Raw genomic sequence first — 20,306 nt, 5'->3', positions numbered from 1 at the left:
TGCATTGAACTGACTCAGAGTCTCTCGAGGAGTGGGCCTGAGGCTCCCTTTCCACACTGAGGCTGCTCCTTTTTCTACCTACAGCCTCTGGTTCACCAAGTTACTCTTTAGTTTCTTATCAGCCCTTACAAGCCTGGCTTAACCTCTCCTATCAGCGAGCGCTATAAGCCATAGTTCTGAAATCAAATCTAACCCAAGTAATCCATACTAGCTCCAGAGCCGGAATACACCGGAATGCCCACCAAGAACCCCAAGTTTGGAATTGGCAGTTATGTGTACACCTCTAACTAGCTCTGAAACCCCAGGCAAAGGGTGAAAATGGAGGTGGCCTGTGACCAGGCTCACCTCGCAGAGAAATATTATTTACATATAGAGATAAGGATTCACATAGAATAGTTGGTAGAAAAGTATCTTTACGAGATGCGAAAGCATTATACATTCCTAAAGGGCCTGACAACCAAATTTTCTTACCAAATTTAAAGAAACAGTGACTATAAGAAGTGTGTCATTATCCACTTTAGAACAAAAACTTGTTCAACCAGGAAACATCTTCAATGAAAAGGCAATCACGTTCCAGCGGTATAAAAACATTAAGAAAGGTGTGATTGAGAACTTACTTAGTAAGGTCAGTCTCAATAAAATTAAGAACCTGCCATACGGTTTTTAGATTTGACAGTGGTGGTGCATAATAGGTCTTCAGCAACACATGCCAAGCAAATGAAACAACAGCCCATGATCATTTTCTTAAGCCAAATTATCACCTCTCCCTGAAACCGGGCAGCAGGAGGCTGCTTCTCCATGCCAACTCTCTAAATCATGTTCCTGCCTGCTCAAACCCCTCAAAAGTCATATGCAAACTAGATGGCCCAGCATTCCTAAAGCCTTTCAGAATGTGTCTCCTCTCCCACTCTGGAAACATCTACCTTTCTCAGAGGAATCACCTCCTCACACAGGAGAATGCCCCTCCACAAAGAGTGGTACTCAATCCCAGCATAACAATCAATTCAGGAACTTGGCTTCCTCTCCCACGGCCTATGCCCAACTCCAGGCCAGAGCTGCTTACAAGGAATTGCAGGAAGGGGTGTGGGGAGAGGAGAAAGGAAGGAGAGGGTTCAGGATAGGAAAAGCAAGACATTGCCCAAGCTCAGGACCCCCTACCCTTCCCACACCAAATCCTCAGTAGACTGGATTCTGCATTCTGCAGGCTGCCTTCCAAAGATTAAATACAAGATACACAATTTCCTCTTTAACTGCCCCTTGGCACTGGTGAGAATCTCCAGGAGACTCTTGGGAAAGCAAGTATCTTACTAGGTTTCTGCACCAACACTCCCACCTCAATCCGCCAGAGACTACAGGGCTAGTACTCAACTTCTGTGGACCTGGGTTTGTTTCCCTGTTTGTAAAACCAAGAAAGGGTCCATTGGAGAGAAGTTAACTCATTTTATAGTAGCCCTATGCATGTTCGCCCTTCCCCTAAAGCTTTTCTGAAAATTGGCTTGTGCAGGGGATAGTGAACCATTAAGTCACTAACATCTTTGAAAGTTTCACTGCAGTGGCAAATTTGCAAAGGGAGTGTATAGAACAGGAGAGTCACAGAGAGGTCTTGCCAGGACTTCCTTGTGGGGGAGGGGAAGCAGTGACCACCCCCTTCCTAAAGAAAAAGAGGGCTAGAGACATTTTACACTGTCCTGTCCAAGTAGCCAAGCCACAACTCCACTGATACGGCCTCAGGTCATAGTCACACCCCAAGCCAGGAACAAAGTTCCACTCCCGTCCACTCCCCACCCTTATTTAGCCTTCTCTAGTCTGCAGTTGCCTCCCTGACAAAAAAGGCCTTGCCTTTCTTAAGAAAACTCCCTACCCTTCAAAAAAGTCGATCACAGGCCCATGGAGATCAACATAAGAAAGTCTTTCCGCGAACTTCCAAAATAAATAAAATAAATAAATAAAAAAACACAGGTCTTTGCTTTCTCTCCAGGATTTGGCCCTTCCTCCTTTGAGTCAGGTTAGGTCCCTGCATTCCAGTGAGCACTCCCAGAGGGCAAAGTCTGGCCTCTGTAACCTACAGTGCTTAAAAACAGTGGGGACTCCACAACCCCTTACAAAAAGATAAATTAATTAATAAATTAAATTTTTAGGGGGAAAAAAAAAGGCAATAGGTGAGTAAGGGTCCGGAGCCACCGATATTAACCTGGCTCCACCTTCCAGGGATGACTTCCAGGAAAGCCCGCCTCTCGTTGCCTCGCCTGCCCTGACTGTAAAATGGGAAGACTCCGAGTCACTGGATCCCTAGGCCCTTCCTGCGGTGACAACTGGGATTCCACGAAAGCTCGAAGCAGACGGGCGCGGCCCCGCCCCCTGGGCGCCCAGAAAGGCCCGGGTCGGGGTGCGCCGGGGACTCCCGCAGCCGCCCCTCCCCCACGGCGTGCACCCCGCTTCCCGGCCGGGGACCCGCACTTCCGCGGCGGGCCGGGCGGAGCAGGGCTACCCGCGCTCCCCGCCACCCTCTGCGGCCGGTCCCCGGGGGTCGGGGGTTCGAGCGGCGCCCGCGGGCCGAGACTACGGGAGGAAGCCTTTGCTACAATACCTGGGGGAGGAGGTGGACCGGGCAGCGGCGGCCGCGACGGCTGGAGGCGGAGGCTCGGGCGGAGGAGGAGGTGCCGGGCACTCCCCCTCCCATTGTCCCGGCCCGGCCCGCGGCCCGCAGCGGCCGGAGTAGCCCAGCCCGCGTCCTCTCCGTGCCCGGCCCCGCTGCTGGCCCTTACCTTGCAGCGGCCGGCTCTCCCCGCCGCTAACGCGACTTATCCCGGGAAAGCTCGAGCGGGCCCTGGGAGCGAACCCACAGACAAAAAGTGAAACTTCGGCAGCAGGCCGGGAGTGGCTGCTGGTTGGTGCTCTCCCCCTCCTTCCTCCCCACCCCCTTCCCGCGGTCTCCCGTGCGGTGCCCTGAGCGCTGGAGGCTGACGTCAGGGGCCTGAATTCCTGACTTTGCCTGCACGCATTTGTCCATGTAAGGTATGGGGAGGCGTGTGCCCGCGGGCCGCCGCACTAGCCGGACGGGGAGGGGGCGCGGGGGGCAGCGGCGGCTCGAGGTGGGTGACCCTGGGCAGTGCACTTCCTGGAGGAGGGGACGCGGGGAGGGGGGGTTGTAGGGAGCATGGGAAGAGGAAAGAGGGATCAGCCTCCACTGGAGGAAGAGGAAGGCGATGCAAGAGGAAGTCGAGAACCGGCACAACTCGGGTCTGTTCTGCAGACGACAGATTGGAAAGCTGAGCTTGAGCGAAGAGATCCTGCCATGGAACACCCCACCCCACCCCCCACTCCAAGAGCCTTGTGTGAGCCCCGCCCAGGACTCCAGCGGGACACAGAACTACGGGATGGTGGAGAGCAACTTCAGTTCACTTCACACGGGAGAGCTCCGAAGCTGCGAAGCTGGGACCTGACCCAGTCCTGCACCGTGCATATTTAGGATCCAAGCCAGTATTCTACTCCTAGCTGGGTTTCCGCCTCCAGGCAAGACCCAGGCTCCGGAGCTGTGAGCTCAGACCCAAGTTAGACCTAGGCAGATGACTTGACCACCCACTGAAGTGACTAACCCCAGTTCCTGGAAGGTTGTGGTTGACAAGCCTTGAGAAACAATGGCATTCGAGCGCTTCAGGGCAACTTCCTGTCCTTTGTTCAAAGATAGGAACCTTTGGAGTTTAAGATTTGCTTCCCAACCCTGCCCTGCCAGAAAACCAGAAAGCTTGCTCTGTTCTTACAGCTTAAAAAAGAAAATACACCAACTGGGTGAACTGGTTTGAATAAAGACAGGCCTGTTCTTGGAAGGTTGGGTTCGGATATTTTGTCTTTGATATTTGTAAAAGTGAGCTATGATGAGAGCCCCATTTACTATGTTAAGATTCAGGCTGGGAGACACTGGAAGCCCTTGGGCCCTCAGTAGTGAAGGCTTTTAATCCCAGGCACAAGGGAGGTTTACATAGACCCTGTCACAAGCTAAACAAAAACTAGAGATTTGGTGTGTGTGTGTGTGTGTGTGTGTGTGTGTGTGTGTGTGTGTGTGTGTGTGTTTCTATCCTGCACCTACACAAAAGAAACGCCTCACAGCAGCCTCCCTAACAGCAACCTCAGTCTATGCTAATAACACGACCACCCATCCCGGTCTTTGGGTGGGTAGAATCTAAGGAAAATATGGTGATGTGACCTGCCCAACATGACTGTCTGAGCAAACTCCTGAACTCCCCACTCTCAAGACCTTCCACCACTGCTTGGGCACTCACCTTCTGCAGCCTAACGCAGTCATGCAGACCGAAAGTACACCGTGAACTACAGGTGCAGGGAAGCTCTGTTAGATTTTGATGACCCTTTCTGTCAAAGTCCATACTCTTTGGACTTAACACTTCTCCTGCAGTCTTCAGATTCAAACACCTCCGGGGCCAAACTGCTTAACCTCTTTGTCCTCCCAAATATTCCAGCTTACACACATTCCAAAGTAGGAATACGGCAGCAGAGAAGATCAAAACTGTGTATTCCACAAACTAATGAAATATGTTTCTCTTTATAATGAGCCTGATTTAAGATGGGAAACAAGCTCCTAGGGTTCCGACTTTCTCAAAGATCACAATTCATTGGCTCTGCCCTAAGCATTTCAGCCGATCCGTGCCCTCTGAGCTACTACTAGTTCGTATAGGGGAAAACATCCATTGCTCACTTAGGTATAACGGAGCTTGACCAGCATCGCTCACTTGCTTCACTCCCTTCTCGGTAACCCACTTATAAAGAATAATAGAGTTCTAATGAGGATTAATAAAATTTAATAAGGTATAATTAGAGTCATTCATTTCCTCAGTCATACACATTGAAAGAGTGCTGTGTTGATCCAGAAATGCTACTAATTATGTTGAAACTGTTCTCCGTGTTGGGGAAGATCACTTCTTCTAAAATACTGATGAATTGCTCCGGTAGGCATGGTGTTCGCAGGAGCAGTGTGGAAAGTTAATCTCGAAAGAAAGTTGCAACTCATGAAGCCCTCACCCGGAGTGTAAGTGACAAAGTCATGGATGTTTGGTGACCCACACGCTGGGCCATCAGGAGTCCTAGCCCAACCAAAAGCCTCATTCCGATTTGTTCTCCTTTCACGGTGTGCAAAGACTTGGGCAGGAAACCTTGGTAGATTTGCAAGCATGGTACAGTCTAAATGCTGGCTTACCATTGCGGAGAATGAAGACGTACGGAATTTCAGAGGGGTGAAAAAGGCTCCAGGTTGGTGTGAAGGCCAAGCAGCTATGTCGCAGGCAGGCTGATTGATCCCGAAACCCCATTGCGTTCGTTACAGACCTATACCCGAAGGCCTCACCAAAGCTCATGACAGCCCTTTTTCTGGAGTCTGTGCCAGGCAATGTTATAAGGACTTGTCCCATGCAATTCGCTTAACCCGCAAGTCCCGCTGAGGAACCAACATTATTTCTGTAGCTGGTACACGGGGAAACTAAAGCCAGAGGGGCTAAGCAGCTTGTTCTTCACACTCGTGTTTGAGTACACTGAGCTTCCATAGTGAGCCCAGGAAGCCTGGCACCTCGCTCCCCACTGCTGGGTGACCATCTGCTCTCTGCGAGCATTCCGTTGTACGAGCTCATAATCTACAGCTAGAGAAGGAGCACATAAGTGGCTACAGGAGAAATAGTAAGGGCATAATCGCCAGGGGAGACCAGAGGCCATATCGGTCTGATGGTGCTGAGATTCCTCAGTATGGTCTGCCCAGGTCTTGGTGATTCGGCACCAACTTGAGCCTTCAAAACTGCATTTCTGCAGCCCTAAAGGGACCTCCGCTGAAGTAAAAGCAGGCTCTGAAGCGTAGCCTCTACTCCGTTTTTATTTCATAGGTTCTACTATCAGAAGCCGTGTTCCCTCTCCACCTACTCGACAACCTGCAGGTTCCTGTGCAATGGCATCTTCCCTGAGGACCCCTTCTGTCCCCTGTGCCACTCCAGACCACTCGTGACTCTGTCTTTATGACCTCAGAACATAAGACACTGGGCCAAGCTGTTGTCTAATTTGTCTTTTCCTCCTACTTTACTCAGATTTTAATTGTATCCTAGAGTCCCCAACTCCTACATCGGTCATTTTAGGCATTCTGTGCTTTGAAATTGTCTTTCCTTTCTTCCTCTCCTCCCACCCCTGTGTGTTTATGAATCTGTGTGTAAACGTAAGAGTAAGAGAGAGGGAGAGGGAAGGGGGGGAGAGAGAGAGAGAGAGAGAGAGAGAGACTGAGAGAGAGAGAGAGACTGAGAGAGAGCAGAGGAATATAGAGAAGGAAGAAAGCCTGAGTGCTTAAATAAATAACTGGAGAACTACATCAAGAAATGAGATCCGAACCCAAGCAGGACAATGAGAAAGTAGAGAAACAATCTGGAGACCAAACATTCAGAAGTAACACCAAGACTAGCTCTCGGTGGGACACAGAAGAAGCTTCGGGCCTGAGTTACTTTAAAAGTAACGCAATCTTTCCAGGAGTCACTTCCTCTGTGGTCTCAATTCCTTTCTGTCATGAAATTCAATTCTTGGATTTCATGGTCTACAAAGCTGTCCCGAGCTCCCAACCCTGACCCTGCCTTCTCATGTATGACCAGGTCCGTTTCCTCAAAGCATGGCACGACACATGTACTTGCAAAGGTCTCTTAATACCATTGCATTTAAATGCAAGTGCTTCACGTGCCTATTTCATATTCCCTGAAGGAGTCCTAGTAGGTGTTTCTCCAACTGTAGGCTGTACCTCTACCACCCTAACCCCAACCCCAACATTTTAAAATTTCACACATTCCCTGTCAATCTTTCTCTTCTCTTCTGCATCCCTCTCCACCCAACCTTGTGTGTGTGTGTCTGTCTGTCTGTCTGACTGTCTGTCTCTGTGTGTCCCTGTGTCCATCTGTCCTTTACTTTTTTGCCTGTTTTTTTTTTTTTCTCAGTTTCTTCCTCAGACTGAACCTGAAACACTCCAGGGGGTGATGTGGGCATCTCTGTGGGGCATTTTCTTGATTGCTAATGGATATAGGAGAGGCTAGCCCACTGTGGGTGGCGCTATCCTTAGGCTAGTAGGTTTGGGCTATGTAAGAAAAGTACCTAACATAAGCCAGGGAGTAAGGCAGTAACTAGTGTATCTTTCTGGTTTCTGCCTCAGACCCCTGCCTTGAGCGCCTGCTTTGGTTTGCGCCAATGATGGTCTATATTCACAGTCATCCTGTAAGAGGAAATAAACCCTTTCCTCCTAAAGTTGCTTTTGGTCATGGTGTTTGTCACAACAAGAAAGCAAACAGGGAAGGACACCCCTAACTATTGGCTTGGAAAGAAAAAACAAGTAGAAACAATCAGCACCCCACCTGCTAACACAAAGGTCTATAAGATTCCGGGACCTGTTGAGACAGCTAAGGCCACCTGACAAGGGGGCTGGAGCTCCTGTGAGTCCCTGCGATGGCGATGGACGAGCCTGCGGACACCTACTGCCCATTGGGAAAACACCAATGTGGAGCACCATTTTCATGCAACAGACACAGAAAGTAGAGGATGATATCTGTCTTAGTTAGACTTTCCATTGCTGTCAAGAGATGCCATGATCAAGGCAACTCTTACAAAAGCAAACATTTAATTGGGACTGGCTTACAGTTTCAGAGGTTTAGTCCATTGTCATCATAGCAGGAAGTGTGGCAGCATGCAGGGAGACAGGTGCTGGAGAAGGAGCTGAGAGTTCTGAATCTTGATTCAAAGGCAACTAGGAAAGACCAGCATCCTCAGGCAGTTAGGAGGAAGCTCTCTTCTGCAATAGGTGAAACCTGAGCGTAGGAGGAGACCTCCAAAGCCCACCCCCACAGTGACACACTTCCTCTGAGGCTACACCTCCTAACAGTACCACTCCATATGGGGCTAAACATATTCAAACAACCACATCTACTACTCCCTGGCCCCGTTAGCTTGTTCAAGCACATGAGTCTATGAGGGCCATAGCATAATGCAAAATATATTTTGTCCTGTGGGGCTTCGAGTCAGGAACTCCCCATGGAGATCTCTGGCCCAGCTAAGTACATGGGTTCGGGCGAGGGGGAGAGAACTCAGACAGGGAGGGAGGACTGCTTCCGCTGCCTCACTGCTGGTCTTGGGGCATTGCCCTACATGACTGATCTGTCTCTAACCTTTCTACAGGGGTCTGTGGTAGTGGTGGGGATGGGCTGCAGCTACATGAGAAGGCTCTGATCTCCTGGTACACTGGGAATGTGCCTGCCTTCCCTTTTAGGGTCCCCAAGGATTTGCCCTACTCCACAAGGAATCAGGGTACCTTTCGCAGCCTGCTGCCTTACACTGTCCAGCTTCAAAAATCCCTACAGTCTATCACAGTCTCATCAATGTTTAAAAGTTCAAAGTCTCTCCTGAGTCATGCAATCTCTTAACTGTAATCCCCTATAAAATCAATATCAGAAAGCAGATCACATATTTCTAATATGTAAAGCATTTGATATACATTTCTGTTCCAAAACATGATAGCAAGGAAATACTGGAACAAAGCAAGACAAAAACCCAGCTGCTCAAACTGCAAACATCTCTACATACGAGGTCAACGTGCTCTTCAGATCTTCAATTCCTTTCATCCGTGTTGACTATCGTTGGCAGATCTGACACTCAGCAGCGACAAACTTCATTCTCTTCTGCTGGTTCCCTTTCCTGTTAGCAGCTCTCCTCAGCAGGTACCATGGCTCTGGCATCTTGGAATATCAAAGGCAATTTTAACTTCACAGCTTCTTTTTCCAATGCCTGGGATCCACACATGATCTTCTGGGCCCCTCCAAAGGGCTTAGGTCACTTCTCCAGCTCTGCCCTCTGCAGCACTCCAGGGTCCAGTTGACTCCGCTCTATTGCTGCTGCTGCCCTTGGTGGTCCTCTCATGGTATTGGTAACTTCAATTTGATGGACTTTTCCACTGCAACTATGCTTCACCAATAGCCTCTCATAGGCTTTCTTTATGGTACCAAGCCTCAACTTCTTTGTATGACCCCTTCAGTCCTAGGCCATTAACTGCAACTGAGACTGGACCTTCACGATTGATCTTCATTGGCCTCTCACATTGCCAGGCCTCAGTTACTCTCCATAACCCTTCATACCTTAGAACAAGTATCACATGGGTGATTCGTACATATTCCCAAGTCAAGCTGGAGCATGAGGTACAACCTTGGCTATCTCTGGAACACAACTTCTTTGTGCTCCCAGAAAACACTTCTCAGAAGATTTCACCTCAGTGATGCTGCTCTTGTCTTAATCACTGCTAACTTCTCATCTCCAGCTTACCAGCATCAATTGTCCAAGTAACCCCTTCTACTCTTGACCAAGAGGCATATGAATGAAGCTGGTGAGTTCTGTTTCTTGCTGATGCTAGAACATGCTCCTCCCAAACCCCGCCTCCCCCACCTCCCCCACCTCCCCCACCCACACCGTTCTATTGCATTATCCACAACTTCCTGTTTTCCAAGTCCCTTGCTGCCTAAGCTTGGCTGTCCTGGAACTTGCTCTTGTAGATTGACCATAAACCCAAGAGCTCTTCATGGCTCTGTCTCCTGAATGCTGGAATTAAATGCATGGACTATCACAACTGGACTGAAGATTTTCTTTACTTGGAATTTGTTCTATACCAGGCTGGTCTTGAACTCAGAGATCTGCTTGTCTCTCTCTCCTGGGAGTATACCACCATGCCCCTCCCCTTTTTTTTCTGCTTTCCATTATAGATCCTAATAAAGTTGAAAACCCAGAATAGCCATCACAATCCATCCCTTTTCAATTTGACACATAATCATATCTCCTTAGGCCCAAATGAAAACACTAACCAAGTCATAATAATGCCTAACATGATATAAGTCTCCCTCTTACAACTGCAAATGCATGTTTAGCTGGATAGAATCTTGTCCAGAGGTCACTATGCCCTTAATTCCATTTAATATCCTTGAACACAGAGTTTAGCCTCATTCCACTTCTTTGTGACCCTTTTCTCTTTGAACCATGCATTTTGTATTTTTTTTTTCCCTTTCCAAGCTTGCCACACTTCATGAGAGTAAACTAGAGGACAAAATCTATGCTGGGCTTTTTTGAGACTTCCTTTGACTTAATTGTCAAGGCAATTAATTTAAATCTCTTTACTTTAACCTCAAGCAGACTCTTTGGACAAGAGCAAAAAGCAGCAACATTCTTCACCAGAACATCCTAAGAATGATCTCCAGAGTTCAAATTACCCTCAGCATCAAAGATTCCATACTCCTACTAGTATAGTCCGTTATGTCCTACTTAAAGTATTCTATCACTTTCCAAATCCAAAGTCCTAAAAATCCCCATTCCTCCAAACAAAAACATGGTCAGACCTATCACAGCAGTACCCTACTCCAGGTACCAATTTCTTAGTTAGGGTTTCTATTGCTATGAAGAAACACCATGACCAAGGCAACTCTTATCAAAGCAAACATTTATTTGAGGCTGGATTACAGTTTGAGGTTTAGCCCATTATCATCATAGCAGTAAGCATGGCAGCATGCAGGCAGACATGGTGCTGAGGAAGGAGCTGAGAGTTCTGCATCTTGATTCGAAGGTAACCAGAAGGCAGCTAGGAGGAAGCTCTCTTCTGAGATCGGTAGAGCCTGATCATAGGAGGAGACCTCCTGAAGTTTCTGATCCTACAAGTGCTGCAGTAACTAGTATGAGCCACTGCACATGGCTTAAGATAATTTTAGATTAATAGAAAGAGGATAAATGATTGATATATCATGATAGGTAGTTAAATGTATGATTACATATAAATGATCCTTCAGTTAAACTAAGCTATATTCTACATATATACATGGATGCGGTTTAATTGAACTTTAATTTATGTATCATAAAATTCATGCATTTTAAGCATTAAGTGCTTTTAGGTAAATCTAATAGATTTGTGGGATTGTAGACCCAATACTGCATTCTAATATTGGAATCTTCCATCTTTTTTATAAGTAACCTAGCACGCATTTGTGGATATTCATCATTCCCACCAGTAGATCTGAATAACTATTTACTTTCTGTCTGTTTTAGAAAAGATTTGTCTGTTCTAGAGGTAACATCATATTTGTGTGTGTGTGTGTGTGTATTCACATATATATGTGTGTGACATATATATATATATATATTCATATATAATGCATGGATTTTTGAAGGTACCTTCTCTCAGTCCAATGTTTTCTAATTCTCTAGGTTTTCCTATGTTCTGGCAATATATATTGATACTTATTGATCATATATTGATTACTTGTTATGACCAAACCAGAAACTAGTCTGCAGATATGCCTTGCTATGTTTCTTCATCTGCTAATGAACGTTGGGATGGTTTTCTAATGGAGACTATTATGAACGTTTCCACACGGAAGCTGATATGAATATGCATTTGCTGCTACCTACACAGCCTTGAGATTAACCCGACTGGAGTGACAGGAAATGACAAAATGATAGGCACATATAGAAAAGATGGTGGACCGTTCGCTCTGAAGGAATTGCACCAACCACAACCCCGAAGCCCAACATATTTATTATGTAAGCACAAATGAGGTAGAAGGTTCTTAGCTAATCACAGTAGGGGTCTCCACAGGGGAGCAAGCTTACACTGCACTTACCTGAGAGGAGCAGGCTGTGATAGATCCACACTTCCTGTACATGCTGTAACCATACATACTTGGACCAGGAGAAGCCCTTGCCATTCCCACGGGTTGAAGCACTGGGTTTTTTTTTTTTTTTTTTTCAAATGCCCACACTCCTGTCAATAACACACATCCAATTAGGACTTCATCTATTTCCAACATGCTTGTGTGAGTTTCACTGCGGACACATATTTTATGTATCTTGGTAACTTAATATTTTAAAATAGAGTAAAAGTGTAACAGAATTTATAGATGCTTAAAAAATTCTTAAAAATACTGACTGTTAAGTTGCAGGATTATTTCTGGTTATCTAGTTTTTCTATTTTTTCTTATGTAAAGTGTATCACTTAAATTTTCTTATCTCTTTAAGACAAGCCTTCCACAAAGTATTTGGATAATGTAATGCCTCACCTCACTTTGGCCTTGAGTAATCTTAGTAATACATTCCAGAGAGTTTGGATGCTATCTCAAAACAGTCAACAGTGTGTTTACCCACATTACTATCCCTACCCCTTTGCCCACTCACACTAAGATATAAAAGTGCATTTCCATAAGAATAAAACAGACCACAAATTGATTGACTCTAGGTTTCTTACTTTGCAAATAAGCATAACTTTAACTGTAATACTCCTGATGTGGATCCTTTTCACATTTTTATTTTCAGTTTAGATATCCTCTGTGTTAAAGCTTATTGTAAGTTGGTTAATCAACCTTTATTTAAGAATAATCAGATGCTCAAAGACATATGTACTGCAGTCCTTTCTCCACCCCTTCCTCTCCTATCCTCTCCTCTCCTCTCCTCTCTCCCTCCCTCTCTCCCCCCCCCCCTCCCTCCCTCCCTCCCCCTCCCCCCTCCCTCCCCTCCCTCCCCTCTCCTCTCCTCTCCCTCTCCTCTCCTCTCCTCCCTCTCCTCTCCTCTCCTCTCCTTTCCTAACACACTAATGTACCGGATCACAATCCAGGGACCTCCCTCTCTTACTAACTTCTCTCTTCAGTCAGTTGTCAGTTCTAGTCAAAAGCTTTCTCTACTGTGAGTACACTCCATCTGAACCCAGAAACCAGACATGGAAATCTTTAACATCTACAAATCCGACCTGTGAGTAGAGATGGTTAGATGGTACAGGACAATGTAAAAGCCACTGGTAGTCCTCTTCCACAATGCTTTGGGTTTATTTACTTTTAGTTTTGGGGGTTGGTCTTATCATGTAGCTCTTACTATTCTGGAACTCACTATATAACCCAGGCTGGCCTCAAATTCACAGATACCTGTCCACTTCTGCTAGGATTAAAGGTGTGTACCACCACACTCAGCTGTACAAGGTTTTTATGAACAGAAACCCACACTGATCCTCACAAGTTTACTTGTTTTTTTTACAGTGTTCTCTTCTCACCTGGTTGAAGCTAGTGCTTAAATATTCCCATATGTAACAGGGGAGACAATCTTCTAACTAGGCATTTTAAGTTACCAAGTAAAACCTCCAGCACTGGAAATGAGTTGCATTTTGTTAGGTCCTTGTCGAAAGGTGGTCTCATAGACCACCCCCAAATGTCAGAAACTACTGCATACCAATTATTTACTCTCCACAACTTGATGCCCTATTGTTGAAGACACCGCTTATTTATGTTATCAACCATGAAGTAATCAAGCTGGTCCCTAACTAAAAGCGTCACCCCAATGACTTACATTCCTGGTAATTAGAGGTATTACTGGAGGAAAAAAGTCATCATCAATATGAGTCATCTTCACATGCAGATGCAAGATGAACTGGTGCAATGGTGGCACGAATGTCCTTTCTGATTGGCTTTAAGGCTCTTGGGATGAAATCTATACCTGACACTGCTAACGTGATCAAGAACTTGAAACTAGAGCGGTCATGGTCCCCAAGGAAAAGCTTAACCACCACTATTGTCATAAACATAGCAATAAAATAATTCCTAATGGCATATTGCTACATCGACAGATCCCTCATTAGAGAAGCGTCTTCTTTTAGGGGAAGGTAATTAAGACAGAGACCCACACCTGGAAAATGTGCAGTGCACTCAGTCCTAAAGGACAGTCTTTATTAAACCCCTTTCTTCGAGGTTCATGGATCTATGCAGAAGAGAAGGCAGAAAGATTATAAAAATGACTTCATAGAAATAGCATCTTCCAGACACAGCAGAACTGATACTCATATGAATTCCAGATACTGTGACAGCACACACAGCACCAGCATGGGTTCACAAAGACGGATAACAAGTCCCACCACAACCAAGGAACTATTTGTAACTGATGCCCGCTGGGAAAGGGAAAATCAGGTTTGTCCTGTGGAGTGTCGCTGAATTTATCAACTATACTCCCCTGCCCAGGAATAGTTGACCAACACAAAATAGATATTATGATGTCAGAACATGGTTCAGGAATGGAGTCATGTGAAGGGAATTGACTGCTTGTGAGATCACTCTAAGAGTACAAGAGTTTTATGATCTCAGTTTCTTCACAACGTGGAATTATTCTTGGATTTTATTTTCACACTTTCCTGGGTGTGGTGAATAGGAGTGAGTTTATTTGAGATTCCTCATTATTGCCTGCTGCTGTTATTCAATTGATGTTTATAGCCTCTATGGAGAACGATGTTTTCACTACCTGCAGCCTATCTCTGTGATTGAATATAGCCTGAACTCGTGAGAACTTTACTCGGGTGATCTTTCTTAACCCTCAGAGTATAAATTGTCTGATGCTCTGAATAAAGTTGGCTAGAGCATGAGACTTTAGTCCATCTCATGTGTCGGCCCCGCTCTCCCAGTTCCCACTCTTCTGGGAGCATTCTGTTGTGGGCTTTTTGTTTTGTTAGTTTTGTCTTGTTATGTTTTGTTTTGTTATTTTTTGTTTTATTGTTGTTTGTTTTGATTTTCTTATTTTGACTTTTGAGTTCTTGTCTTTTTGAGAGAGAGAGAGAGAGAGAGAGAGAGAGCTATAAAAAGAAAATATGAAGTTGAGTGAGTTGGGCAGATCTAGAAGGAGCTTGGAAAAAGAATGAATATGACCAAAATATATTGAATGTTTTAAATTAAATTTGTTTTCATATTTTATTCAACATGCCCCTAGGGAACACTGAACAGACCCAAAGTCAAAAGGCAAAAGGCAAAGGGCAGAGGGCAGAGGACAGAGAACAGAGAGCAAAGGAATGGCAATAAACTCCAAAATGACAACTTCCAAAATATTTTTCAAGGATAATTTTAAGAAAAAACTCTACACTGTAAACTTACATTGAACTTACTAACACTCCATTGGATGCAACCCTACTAAATGTTGACCAGAAACTTTTAAATGTGGTTTGACTATGCAATAGTATTAATGCCAAAATAAATAAACAGCATTTCTCTTTAGTAAATAATGGAGCAGTGACTCATGTTTGCATTTTTAAACTTTAATTTACTGAATTTATGTGGATACATTTTTGTCCTACATGTATGTATGTCTGAATACCACATGCATACCTGGAGCTATCAGAAGAGACCCACAAGTCTCTTGGAACTGGAGTGACAGACACTCGAGTCAACACGTGAATGCTGGAGATTGAACCTGGGTCCTCTGCAAGAGCAACAAGTTCTCTAAATTGCTGAGTCTCCACTGACTCTATGTTTGCAATTTTAAAATGGGGCTGGTGTTTTCAGATAACAGAATCACACTTCTCTGCTACACTGACTCATGTAGTGTGATCCATTTTTCCCTCTTGTTCCCTTTTAGCTGCTGATTTCCTAGCTCAGTAGTACTCAAGCTTTTTTAACACTGTAACCCTTTAATACAGCTCCTTGGGTTGTGTTGACCCCAACCATACAATTATTTTCGTTGCTACTTCATAACTGCAACGTTGTTACTGTCACGAATCATAATGTAAATATCCAAATATGCAAGGGGTTGGGACCCACAGGTTGAGAACCAGTGTCCTTGCTGGTCACAGCCTAGAACCCAGGTTACCACAAAGGCTCTGGCTGTCCGGTTTTCTTTTGTTTAGCTAGTTCATCATCAGCTTTATATTTGCCTATGACACATGATGGGACAGAGAATCAGAAAACACTGGAGCATTGTTCCATTCAGTGGTGCTCTACTCTCAAAGTTAGCTTCCAATGTTCTCTTAGGGTATATTTGGCCCTTCAGTCGTCAATCTGTAACTAAGAAAAGCTAGCCCAAACCTCAAGCTGACCCAAATTTAATATATACAAGCCTTGATTTCCCCAGAGCATGAATAACTTTCCAGCATTAAGTTCTTAAAATAAAGATTTCCAATTTGATGGCTAAATGCCCCGAATGTTTCTCGTGAAGGAAAAAAAAAAAGTGCTTGCTACATTGGGATGAAAACAGACTCCCTAATTAGGTTCTATAAAGTGCATGGTTTTGACATTTTATGCTACCTTTGATTACAGTTAAAGGATTACACTTGATCACCATGGCAGATGTAAGAAGAAGTACATTTGATTTTGTTTCCTTCTATTTTATGATGACTAATTATTAGAACTCACAAAATTATCTAAATTTCTATGCCCCCCAACCCCACTGCATGGATCACACTTCATCAAACAGCAAACAACTTTCATTGGGGCAAAGAATAGACTTAAGAATCCTGGACAATTATCTGTCCCCATCACTAACTCACGGCTTAGTAGTAGTTGACCTGGAGATAAAAGAAAAAAAACTTTTCAGTCTCAGTCTGTCCTTCTGGAGAATGGATACAATACCAGAAGCTCTCCCTGATCTGGTACCTTTAGTCTTGAATCAAAGTCTAAAGCACAAATCTTAACTGTAATTTGTTAAACAGGATGATCGTGTGCGATTGGTAGCATTACTGTGCTGCATAGTCTTAGGTCCACTTGACACAAGCTAAAGTCATCCCAGAGAAGGGAACTTCTCTCAGATTAAGAGAAGGCAGCAGGCAAGCCTGTAGGGCATTCTCTTAGTTAGTGATTGATAGGGGAGGTTCCTGCCCATTGCAGGTGTGACCATCCCTGAGTTGGTGGTCTGGGTTCTATAAGAAAGCGAGTTGATAAAGCCATGAGGAGCAAATCAGTAAGCAGCCCCCTCCAGAGACTCTGGATCAACTCCTGCCTCTAGGTTTCTCAGACTAGATTATGCCAGTCCCAGGCACAGATTTGCATAGGAGAGAAGCCTAAGATACCCTAAATTAAGACAAAAATGAAATATGACACTCATTTCTTCTGTGGGAATGGAATTAACCAGGACCCACACGGACAGGGTAAAATCGAAGATCAAACATGTTGCCGAAGCAAATGATTACTCATTGGAAGAAAGGCAAGTGTCAAAATAACTACGAGGTCTACTTAAAATATATTTATGATAACACTTGGGAGAGAGAACGCCAAGCAGGTCTCTGTGAACATGAGGCAGCTGATCTACATAGTGAGTTCTAGGACAGTCACAGCTATGTAGAGAGACCTTGTCTCAGAACAAAACGGGGTGTGTGTGTGTGTGTGTGTGTGTGTGTGTGTGTGTGTGTGTACAAGTTTTTGTGCAGTGTTTGCCCTTATAGGAAGTAAACTGGGCTCTGACAACATAAGCAGGAAATAAATTATTATGATTAAGATGATGATGATATTGAGTAATGCTTAGTGTCTACTATATGCCATAAAGTTATTTAGCTGGCCAATGGGGACATTCCTGACACACCTGCTGCCTGTAGATATCACTGTAAACTCTGAAGTCCAAATACTAGGTACTACTAGGAAAACAAGAAGTTCCGTGAGCATTAACTTGATCCATGCCTGGATTAGATGAGCTCACCTGACAGCAGAGCGTTCTATGCCTATTGAGTCTGATCCTGCCTTTATGTTGGATGCTAGGGGAACTCCTGGGCACATACGGTCTAACGAACACTAGCTTAGGATGTATCGTAAGGACAAAGATGGGAGTTACAATTAAAGACTCAGGACTGAAGAAATGATGGCATCGGATCTCTGGATCTAAAGCCTCTTAACTGGTTTGCTAGGTAATGGTAGTAGCTGTCGTGGAAGTGGCTTTAGTGATATTTTGTCGTGAGCTACTGAAGGCCTCTTGGTGTTTTGAAAACACCCAGTGGTAATTTGTATTAATAAGTGGATGATTGGTTATTTGTCTTGGATTTATGGGCAGATGCTAAAGGAAATGCTAGAGCATGTCATTTTTATCTTTTCTCTGCCCAGTGCTAACATTCCCAAGGTAGGAGTGTGTGTGTCTGTGTGTGTGTGTGTGTGTGTGTGTGTCTGTGTGTGTCTGTGTGTGTCTGTGTGTGTCTGTGTGTGTCTGTGTGTGTCTGTGTGTGTCTGTGTGTGTGTATGCCCGTGTAGCCACTTCCCTTACATTTGTTTAGGGTAACAAGACAGTGATTGTCAATAGCTGTGAAAGGTTAAAAAAAAAATCCGAAAAGTCTCTAGACAATATCAAATCAATGCTCTCTTTTTCTAAGGTTTATTTGTGCATCTGTGTGCATATGTGTATGTCCATGTCTGTGAGCATATTCGTCTACATGCATTTGAGAGACAGTGTCTGCCACAGCAAGAGAGTGTTGGATCATTTGGACCTAGAATTTCAAGTGGATGTGTGAGCCCCGAAATGTGGTGCTGTGAATCCAACTCCTGTATTCTGCAAGAACAACGCACTGTGCTCTTAGATGCTCGGACATCTCTCCCGACCTCAAAGAGTTCTTTTTTTTTTTTAACTGCAATCTTTATTGATTTATTTACTCTTCTTAAAGAGTTTGCTTGTGTGGTCCCCTGCATTTCCTTTTGGAACTGATACATTGAAATCATAAATTGTTTTACACACACACACACACGCACACACACAGACGTACACAGACACACACATACACTCATACACACACATGCACACCCACACAGGCATACACAAGCGCACATTCACACACAGGGACACATACAGACACACACACAGACACACACACACGGACACACACACACAGACAGAGGCATACACAGATACAAAATCACACACAGGCATACACAAGCACACATTCACACACAGGGATACACACACACATACACACACACACCATACACACACACCACACTCCTACCTTGGGAACATTAGTTAGTTACTTCCTTGGCTCTAGGGAAATAGTTCCCTCTAAAGTTAGAAAAACTGAGTTTGGACTGAGAGATTCCTGGAGCCCTTTCCAAGTGTGACTTCTAGAATTCTAAACTGACACTGAAGCCACATTTGGGTTTCAGAGGATTCGGATGCTGTTCTTGAAGCGTTATAGTGTCAGAGCGCCATGATTGTTATTATAATGCTCAGCAAGTTACACCAAGTTCAGTCGGAGTCTGTCTCAGTTCTCACATCAATGCTGTCCTACAGAGTTAGTCTTTTCTTTTTAGGAAGACTAAAAGCCAAAGGTTTCCTCTATGAGCTGTTGGCCTTCTCAAGTGAAGACATGCCTCATACAGCCACAGCTGTCCCCAATTAACCTCTGTCTTCTGGGCCAGTCCGTGAACAGGCATGACTTAGCAAGCCCAGTTTCTAAAGGAGCCCTCCCTGTGACAAGCCATCACTAATTACATTTTCTCAGCCCGCAGCTGAAAGTTTAGAGAAGCCTCTACTTTCCTTACAGCGTGTGTCTCTGGCTTCAATTAAATGACCCACTTTTTACACAGTCAATGCAAAGAACATTGAAACTCTACCCTGTTTCTATATATTATGCAGCTATATTACAAACTGTATAGGGTACACACCGTAAGACCTACCATCCACATAATCATGGATGTCCGACAGCTGTTTACAATGCTATGATCGATAATTGGTCTTCCTAGCAATAATTGTTGAGCTGCGTTTCTAATGTGTTGCGGTTAGAAGTATCGAGAGAGGCCTTGGAGGGGCCTCAACAGTTCAGAGCCTGCACTGCTCTATACAGAGGGGCCAGAGTTGGTTCACAGAACCCACAGCAGATGCCTCACAATTGCCTACAGCTCCAGCCCCAGGGAAATCCAATGCCCTTCCTTGGCTTCTGTGGCATCTACAGTCATGTCCACATCCCCATCCCCCCCCACACACACACAATTGTTTTTTTTTTGTTTGTTTGTTTGTGTCTTCTTCTTTTTTTTTTTTTTATTAACTTGAGTATTTCTTATTTACATTTCAAATGTTATTCCCTTTCCCGGTTTCCGGGCAAACACCCTCCTAATCCCTCCCTCTCCCCTTCTTTATGGGTGTTCCCCTCCCCACCCTCCCCCCATTGCCGCCTTCCCCCAACAATCACGTTCACTGGGGGTTCAGTCTTGGCAGGACCCTGGGCTTCCCCTTCCACTGGTGCCCTTACTAGGCTATTCATTACTACCTATGAGGTCAGAGTCCAGGGTCAGTCCATGTATAGTCTTTAGGTAGTGGCTTAGTCCCTGGAAGCTCTAGTTGCTTGGCATTGTTGTTCATAAGGGGTCTTGAGCCCCCACAATTATGTTTTTAATCTTTTGTAAAAGGAGTATCACTAATATTGTTCACACTTTTTATAGTCAGTAACGCTTTGTCTGATAACTAGACGTTGCCCAGAGACTGTTTGCTTGTTTTTACCATAGGTGACCGTTTGTGTTACTGCACATTATCCCAGCTCCCTAAGTGTGGATGGGGGAGTG

General features: G+C 44.8%; 1 protein-coding gene across 1 annotated transcript in view; it reads right to left on the bottom strand.

Moving 5' to 3' along the window:
- Positions 1–2,650, bottom strand: part of Lpp (LIM domain containing preferred translocation partner in lipoma) — a 597,188-nt gene extending 594,538 nt beyond the window's left edge. The window contains exon 1 of the mRNA XM_032900039.1: positions 2,588–2,650. The gene's annotated coding sequence lies outside the window, so the exon portion shown is untranslated. The remainder of the gene's footprint in view (positions 1–2,587) is intronic.
- Positions 2,651–20,306: the final 17,656 nt, after the last annotated feature.

This window comes from Rattus rattus, chromosome 4 (genome assembly GCF_011064425.1).
Source record: "Rattus rattus isolate New Zealand chromosome 4, Rrattus_CSIRO_v1, whole genome shotgun sequence".
In the NCBI taxonomy this organism is placed as follows: domain Eukaryota; kingdom Metazoa; phylum Chordata; class Mammalia; order Rodentia; family Muridae; genus Rattus; species Rattus rattus.
This window is presented reverse-complemented; position numbering and strand designations above follow the sequence as displayed.